This window comes from Apodemus sylvaticus, chromosome 5 (assembly GCF_947179515.1).
Source record: "Apodemus sylvaticus chromosome 5, mApoSyl1.1, whole genome shotgun sequence".
In the NCBI taxonomy this organism is placed as follows: domain Eukaryota; kingdom Metazoa; phylum Chordata; class Mammalia; order Rodentia; family Muridae; genus Apodemus; species Apodemus sylvaticus.
Window position 1 is genome coordinate 107,834,343 of NC_067476.1, and position 9,424 is coordinate 107,843,766.

Genomic DNA, 9,424 nt, shown 5'->3' on the forward strand with positions numbered 1-9,424 from the left:
GTTACAAGAGCTTCTATGTAATAGGGAAAGTGTCACTGTTATCAGAGAAATACTGCAACCTGTATACCCAATCTATTTACTAACAGGCCCTTTGCAAAGGAAAAGCTCTCAGCCAGTTCCAAGCCCCAAAAGCAAAAGCAATTAGAATAATCTAATGGTTAAGACCTGAATTTTGGAATCAGACTAAATTTTGCATTCTGAGTCTACTATTTAGTTGCAGTGTGATTTTAGACTACAAATGTATCATTTTAGTTGCTGCCTCTATTAACTATTAGAAATAGAGATTAATCATAGTGGTTAGAGTTCTTGAAGAACACAGCATTTAGAAGATTGCTTAATACAGCAGGCAGTCGATACCATAGTCGTTAAACTTTGTTCTGATAGTACAATGTTTTAAAATAAAACAATGTCAGTCTTTTGATTCATGTTGCTAGACCTTGAAAACACTAAACCAAAGAAAGCTAGAGGAAATAAAAATAAACTTCAGTAGCTATTAATATCAAACCATGTAAACTTTGTGTCAGGGGAAATAACAGTGGTAAAAAAAAAAAAAGATACCAAATCTTGATGAAAGGGTCAACTCACTGAGAGGTACTAGTTCTAAATTAAGATTTATGGGTAAGAAAATTAGTGTAATTATTCAAAACTGCTGATTATTTGCCTAGAGTTCCAAGATAAGTTTACTTCTTCGGTTTGGTCAGTCATGTCCTTCCTAGGTCTTCTTATTTCTTCTAGGGCACAGACTTGTTCCCCAGTCTCTGGGAGAGCTACTTACTAGAAGAACTCTATTAGCTACAGAGAATTATCTCTTCATGATCAGGCCTCTGTTATGGGGTACCCTGTACTTGGTAACTGACTATAGATTAGTCACTCTTATCTACAGAAAAGCCTGCCCTGGATTCCCCTCAGTGCAGTTCTTAAGTTAACATCTTGGGTCTGATCAGTTGCATCCTACCTGGGTACTCATCTATAAGAGCATAGCATCAGTCTATATGAAACCATAAGAAATAGAAGGGAAAGAGAAATGGCCGGTTCTGTAGGTGTATTTAGAAGTTTCACAGTTTTCTTTCAAAAATTTACAGAAAAATACTCAAAAATAAACAAGAAAATATAGACATGACCAAAATCATCTATTAATTTGGCCTAATTCATACATATAGAAGACACAATCACAGGATAATACAAGTTGTTTATAAAACACATAAAATATTCAGCAAGAGAAGTCATATTACAGGTCATAACTTATCAATAAACTTAAGAAAAACATATAATTATTAATAACATATAATAAGTCTTTAAGGCAGAGGAGTACTCTACCATCTTGGCTCCCAGACCCCAGAGAGATCTAAGCCAGGTAAGCAGACATAACCCAAGGCTAACATCGCTTGGGTCTCAGCCTGTCAGACTTTTGCCTGCACCCAGGGCCTGAGAAACTCTGCGGGGCTATCGGTGTGCCAACCCTGTCAGGGGTCATTTGCCCTACAGAGTGATCAGCACTTGGAAAAGGTCCCCGCAGCATCTGCCACCCTCGCTCCTTGTCGGAGCAGATGGGCAGCACCAGGTTCACAGAGACAACCCGGGTATAGCATTCCTTGGGGCAAGACACACCAGGGCTCCAAGGGCACCCAAGAGGAAGGCAGCACATCAGCAATCTGTGCCAGTGGAAACCCAGTCATCCAGTGGTACGGAAATAGCCTTACAGGATCACAGGAAGTTCAAACACCAGCCAGTGACAACAAGACCAACTAACAACAGCGATAACCAGATGCCAAAAGGCAAATGTAGGAATGTTACTAACAGAAATCAGGCAATATGCCAGCATCTGAACCCAATTCTCCAACAACAACAAGTCCTGGATACCCCCAACACACCAGAAAAACAAGATTTGGATTTAAAATCACTGGTCATGATGCTGTTAGAAGAACACAAAAAGGACATAAATAAATCTCTTAAAGAAATACAGGGGGAACATGGATGTCCCTCAACGGAGGAATGGATACAAAAAATGTGGTATATATACACAATGGAGTACTATTCAACCATTAGAAACAATGAATTCATGAAATTCTTAGACAAATGGATGGAGCTAGAGAACATCATCCTAAGTGAGGTAACCCTAAGTGAGTCTCAAAAGAACACTCATGGTATGCACTCACTGATAAGTGGATATTAGCCTAGAAGCTTAGAATACCCAAGATACAATCTACATATCAAATGATGTCTAAAAAGAAGGAAGGAGTGTCCCTGGTTCTGGAAAGGCTCAGTGCAACAGTGTAGGGGAATACCAGAACAGGGAAGTAGGAAGGGGTGGATGAGGGGACAGGGAGGGAAGAGGGCTTATGGGACTTGCGGGGAGAGGGATCAAGGAAATAGGAAATCATTTGAAATGTAAATAAAAAATATATCGAATAAAAAAAAAGAAAAAATAAATCTTTAAGGCGATCAGAACAATCCCCAGGTCCAGATGGCTTTGCACAGGGGATCCCCAGCACTCAGGAGGCTGAGTTAGCAGCTGGAGTTAGAGGCTAGCCTGGACTACAAGGTGAGATCCAGTTCAGCCTAGAATAGCACAAACACTTGCCTCACAAACAAAACAAAGCAAAAACTATGTACACTTAGTATAATAGTGGACTGAGAAAAACTAAGGTGTGTTTCCTGTTCATCATGGTTCTCCAGAGGAACACACCAACTTAAGAAAGGTGCCTGCACACATCTGGGCACCTGCCCATCCCTCACCTACACACATACCCACCTGTCACCTTCACGCACCTGCGCACCTGGACACCTGCAAGCATGTGCGCACACACACACACACACACAGAGAGAGAGAGAGAGAGAGAGAGAGAGAGAGAGAGAGAGAGAGAGACATGACTCAGAAAGAAAGCCAGAACCTCTAGCCCAGACCAGGAAAAATTATTTCTAGACTTCTATACTCAGGCAAGGAATGTTTTAATGTGTAACCGGAAGTGAAGATTGCTGCTTCTGAAGCATCAATGCCTTCTTGCCTCCCCTCACTTCTTCATGGACAGGCACATCCACAGTGGTTACTCTGTATTTCCTGCACTGTCCACTGGGTGCAGCAGCAGATGGAGAAGTGGATTTCTCATTTCACAGGTGAGGCCGTGCTGTTCCTGAGCTGCATTGAGCTACCTTTGTGAAAGGACACCTGAGGAGCCTCATCATCTCCTGGGCCTGCTTTAATACAAGGAAATGTTTTTGATGTTGAGAAGTTCTGAGACCTTGGACAAGTGTTCTGCCTGTGAGACTGATGGGGAATTAGAGAGCAAAGGGCAGACCACAATGCTCAGCCTCCACTGTGGTCCTCAGTGCCCACGTTCTGTTATCCGGGATCAGTCTCATCTCTTCCCACATGGACCTGGTAAGCTGAAAAGGCACAGCACACAGGTGTCCCTCTTCTGTACTGTGTTATAAAATGGTGCCTTCCATTTTCATGGGCCTCTATTCATGGGAAGGAAGCTACCTGCTTATTGTGACTAGCCTGTAGAGAAGCACCAATGTAAAAGACTGAAGCCTTGACCCAGCCAGCATCCAAGGTGATATTGGACTGTGTCTTCTGCCTCTCAGGTGACTGCATTCCTGGGTGACATCTTATCTGCTGCATTCTGAGATTGTGAGTCCTCTAACCCAGTGATCTCACTTCCACTCTCTTGGTCCATGGCGACCCAGATAATAGATGCTTGTTGTTTCAGGCAGCTACGTGGAGGGTCATTTATTGTACAGGAATTGATAACCGAAACATCCACCCTCTCTCCAGTCCCAGGTCAGCCCTTTGTAGGCATCTCTGAAATGAAGGTGAACAGCCAAGCGCAGGGAGGAGGAGGACGCTGAGTCAATAACAAATTAGCTGGCGGCAGATAAGGAGGCTAAAAAGGGTAGAAGACTCCCTGGAAACTGTGGATAAGAATCAATCTTCCTAAAGAATCATAACACACACCTTACATCCAGCAGGCTGGAGACTTAGAACTGTTTTCTAGGGCAAACAGTCAGATGAAAGGTGCCAAGTAGTTAAACCTAAATAAGTGGATGCCTTCCTGTCCAGCCCTCAAGCTCAAGGCTAATATAAGGCAGCAATACATTTTTTGAGAACGGGCCTTCATCACTGTCAGAACAAGAACAGAATTCAATTCAGACTGACAAGCATGGGGTGGCCACTGCTTCTGTGGCAGAGGGAAAACAGGTGCTCTAAGTTAGAAGTCAAGATGCCAGTGGTTTGCAGTAGAGTGTTGAATCACCCCCTGTTGCTCACATTGATAATAAACCGGTGCCTGGGCGCATATGCTAGGTCATTATAAACAAGATCAATAAAGCAGAGGAGGAAAAGAGTAGATAATGGAAATATGGGGAAAACTGAAAAGGACCTAGGAGTGGGGGAAAGGTGAAACAAGTAAATCCTTTTAACTAGTGTTCAGTTGACTCAGGTATTGCTAAAGAAGAAAAGTCAAAAACCATCATCCTCAGCAGCAGCAGCACCATGCCCATTACTACCATCACCAGCATCACCGTGCCCATCACTCCCATCACCAGCATCACCATGTCCATCACTACCATCACCAGCATCACCGTGCCCATCACTCACATCACCAGCATCACCGTGCCCATCACTACCATCACTAGCATCACCGTGCCCATCACTCCCATCACCAGCATCACCGTGCCCATCACTACCATCACCAGCATCACCGTGCCCATCACTACCATCACCAGCATCACCGTGCCCATCACTACCATCACCAGCATCACCGTGCCCATCACTACCATCACCAGCATCATCGTGCCCATCACTCCCATCACCAGCATCACCGTGCCCATCACTACCATCACCAGCATCACCGTGCCCATCACTCCCATCACCATCATCACCGTGCCCATCACTACCATCACCAGCATCACCGTGCCCATCACTCCCATCACCAGCATCACCGTGCCCATCACTACCATCACCAGCATCACCGTGCCCATCACTACCATCACTAGCATCACCGTGCCCATCACTACCATCACCAGCATCACTGTGCCCATCACTACCATCACCAGCATCACCGTGCCCATCACTACCATCACCAGCATCACCGTGCCCATCACTACCATCACCAGCATCACTGTGCCCATCACTACCATCACCAGCATCACCGTGCCCATCACTACCATCACCAGCATCACTGTGCCCATCACTACCATCACCAGCATCACCGTGCCCATCACTCCCATCACCAGCATTATCGTGCCCATCACTACGATCACCAGCATCACTGTGCCCATCACTACCATCACTAGCATCACTGTGCCCATCACTACCATCACTAGCATCACTGTGCCCATAACTACCATCACCAGCATCACCGTGCCCATCACTACCATCACCAGCATCACTGTGCCCATCACTACCATCACCAGCATCACCATGCCCATTACTACCATCAGCAGCATTACCGTGCCCATCACTACCATCACCAGCATCACCGTGCCCATCACTACTATCACTAGCATCACTGTGCCCATCACTACCACCACCAGCATCCCCGTGCCCATCACTACCATCACCAGCATTATCGTGCCCATCACTACCATCACCAGCATCACTGTGCCCATCACTCTCATCACCAGCATCACCGTGCCCATCACTCCCATCACCAGCATCACCGTGCCCATCACTCCCATCACTAGCATCACTGTGCCCATCACTACCATCACCAGCATCACCGTGCCCATCACTCCCATCACCAGCATCACTGTGCACATCACTACCATCACCAGCATCACTGTGCGCATCACTACCATCACTAGCATCACTGTGCCCATCACTACCATCACCAGCATCACTGTGCCCATCACTACCATCACCAGCATCACCGTGCCCATCACTACCATCACCAGCATCACTGTGCCCATCATTATCATCATTGGAAACATTAAGTATCCACCTGTGAGCCAGGTTAAAAACATTCTAAATTGTTTTTATAGACTAATTTATTTAATCCCCACAATAACCATGTGATAAAGCTGCTATTATTCCTTCTCATTTAAAAATCACCAGAGCATGGAAGCTAAGTAAATCTCAAGTCGCAAGGCTGCTGCTAGCAGGCCGTGTGAGGACACAAAGCAAACCATTCTAACCCGTTCTGTGCTCCCAGCCACTCAGTGAGTCAGTCGGGACTCCACCCCTTCCCTCTGACCTCTTGTCAATCAGGGGACGACCTTGCAGCTTCACCTGACAAAGACAAAGGTAGAAGAGGAAGACTAGGCTTAAAATCCCTGGATGTGTTGCCTTTCTCAGTGATCTTCAGCCAAATTGGGGGAGGAGGAGGTCAGCCATGGTGGATAGTATAGCCTTTCTCACTGGCATCAGAATCCCCTCCCCAACCTAGGTTTCAGGGGCAAGGAATCCCTCAGAGTGTGCCCTTTCCTCAGGCTGTGCTAGGAAATCTACCTCATAGACCGCCCCCCCAGAACCCTCCACTCCATGAGCTGCTCCAAACCACAGGCCTTGCAGATGATTAACAAAGATGATTTACTCCTTAACTCCCTGCAGTTGACCAATAAATAGTCCTTACTCTTCAACTCCATCTTGTGTGGGATTTCGTGACCAAACAGTACTCAATAATGCTGTTATCCTTATATATACATATATAAGACTTGCATATACTTAGATATGAAAACGTGAATTAAGAACAAGCAGAAGCCCCTTTCCTCTAGTGCGCCCCCGACGATCCTATTGTCATCATAGGCCACGGCCTGACCCTATGTTACCAGTATTGTTAGAACAAGCCATACCCAAAGTCTCATTTCTGCCGTGGTTGCCCTGATGCCAAGATCCACATCTTTGACTTGGGATGGAAGAAAGCGAAAGATGAATTCCCACTTTGTGGCCACATGGTGTCAGCTGACTATGAACAACTCTCTTCTGAAGCACTGGAGGCTGCCTGTATTTGTGCCAACAGATACATGGTAAAGAGTTGTGGCAAGGATGACTTTCATTTCCGAGTGAGGCTCCACCCTTTCCACGTCATCCGTATCAACAAGATGTTGTCCTGCGCTGGGGGCTGACAGGCTCCTGACAGCTCTGTGTGGTGCCTTTGGGAAGCCCCAGGGCACAAAGGCCAAGGTTCACATTAGCCAGGTCACCAAGTCCATGCGCACCAAGTTGCAGAATAAGGAACATGTGATTGAGGCTCTGCACAGAGCCTAATTCAAGTTCCCTGGCTGCCAGAAGATCCACATCTCAAAGAAGTGGGGCTTCACCAAGTTTAATGCAGATGAATTTGAAGACATAGTTGCTGAGAAGCAGCTCATTCCTGATAGCTGTGGTGTCAAATACATCCCCAATGGTAGTCCTCTGGACAAGTGGAGAGTCCTGCATTCCTGAAGGCTTCCCCAGTACTCTCCTATACCCTACCAAATCATGGTCAATAATAAATCTCCCATCAAGTCTGGAAAAAAAAGAACAAGCTGAAATATTGTTAGCACTACTTATGAAGTAAGTATCCTATAGAGTGTTCATGTCTTTATCTTGTCCCTTCTGGCTTCTGGTATAAGTGACAGAAATTAAGAAATATGATTCTCAAGTCTCTGACATGGCTAATACTTTTTGTTCCAGGGAGCATCAGAAGAGTGTGAACTGTCCCTCCTTCACAGCCTTCCACTCTGTTCCAGAAATACGTCATCTTTACCTCCATGTTCTGTGTAAGTCTTAGACTTCTGTGTAACTCCTCTCTTGTCCCAGGTGCATGTAGACTCTGAGTTTGCTCATGTGTGTGACTTATGTAGTCTTTGTCCCCAGGTCAGTATTCCTGCTGCAACCCCAAGGCAGCCAGGGAAAATAACACACGTGTGAAGAAGCTTAGTGGTATTCCCATCATATTTCATTTGCAAATATTGAAATTTGGAGCTCACATGTTATTATTTTGGGTTTTTTTTCTTTCCCATTTAAAAATATAAATACAGCCGGGCGGTGGTGGCGCACGCCTGTAATCCCAGCACTCTGGGAGGCAGAGGCAGGCAGATTTCTGAGTTAGAGGCCAGCCTGGTCTGCAGAGTGAGTTCCAGGACAGCCAGGGCTATACAGAGAAACCCTGTCTCGAAAAACCCAAATCCAAAAAACAAACAAACAAACAACTATATATATATATATATATATATATATATATATATATATATATATATATATATATATATATATATAAAATACTTTGTTCACATGGTATGTATAAGAGGTATGTATAAGAGGAGGTATCTGGATTTGCCTTCCAGGTTGTATCTTTCTGCCACATTCTGAAACTAGCAGTGCTGAAAGACCTCACTGATTCATCCTGGATCACAAGTACCAAGCACACTGTGTCAGAGAACTTTGATATTTGTGTCTTGAATGGTACAACATAAGTATCCTGTAACTCTCCATTCTGAAGACCTGGGTATAGATCATTCAGTTCTTTGAAAGTTAACTTATCTTTGCCATAGAACCCCATGTTTCCAATTACTGTACCCAGACTTCAGCCTCATTTCCCTCTATGAGCTGTGTGAGCCTTTGCTTTTTGCCTCTGTGATGGGTTTTCATCTTTGCATTCACTGATGTAAACCACTGACTGGCTGGCTGCTCTGCCTTGAACTTCATATTATTTAGTTTTGGACTAGTGGTTGTATTGCCAAGCCCACCAACCCCAAGTTCCTCAGGCATGATCTGTGTTCGATCTCTAATTGACATCTGTTTGCAAAGTGAAAATTAGTTTCCTCCAGTGAAACCTCATTGGGTGTATTAACCACACTTCAGGGTGGGTCCCATACTCAGCCTAGGTGGCCAATACACAACTAACTCAATGGTGTTGTTGTTGTTGTTGTTATTTTGAAGACTTCTTGTGTCAGATTGTTTTGTTTGGGCAGTTTTTGTTTACTGATATTTTGCTTAGTCTGCCCCTTTGTGATTTTATGGTGTGTGTGTGTGTGTGTGTGCGTGTGTGTGTGTGTCTATGTTTCTTGTGCTTTTATTCTTTTTGTTTTTAATTCTGTTTTGTTTGCCTGTTTGTTTTCTGAGATGGAAAGAAGGTAGGAAGCTGTGGAGAGGTAGGTGGAGAGGTAGGAAGGCTATGAAGAGTTGGGGGAAAGGAAAATATGATCAGAACATATTGCATATGTTCAATTAAGAAAACAAAGATGCACATATATACACCTCAGCCTAGTGGATGCAAACCTCAGGGGTGCTCAGTAAGTGAAAAGAAGCCACTTCCCCTCACTAGAGCTGACATCCTTAGATTGTATCCAGAGACCAGAAGCCAGCAGCATGTCAGGGAAAGACACAACTCCAGGCAGAGGCCATGGTCATAGGAGAATAAAATAACAAACAACCTGAACACCATGATCCAGCATGCTCACAGCAATGGTATTTCCAGCCCCAGATCACATGGATGACGCC

General features: G+C 44.9%; 1 pseudogene; it reads left to right on the forward strand.

The window, feature by feature from the left end:
* The first annotated feature begins 5,422 nt into the window (after positions 1–5,422).
* On the forward strand, positions 5,423–7,384 carry LOC127684906 (60S ribosomal protein L10-like; annotated as a pseudogene).
* The last annotated feature ends 2,040 nt before the right edge of the window (positions 7,385–9,424 follow it).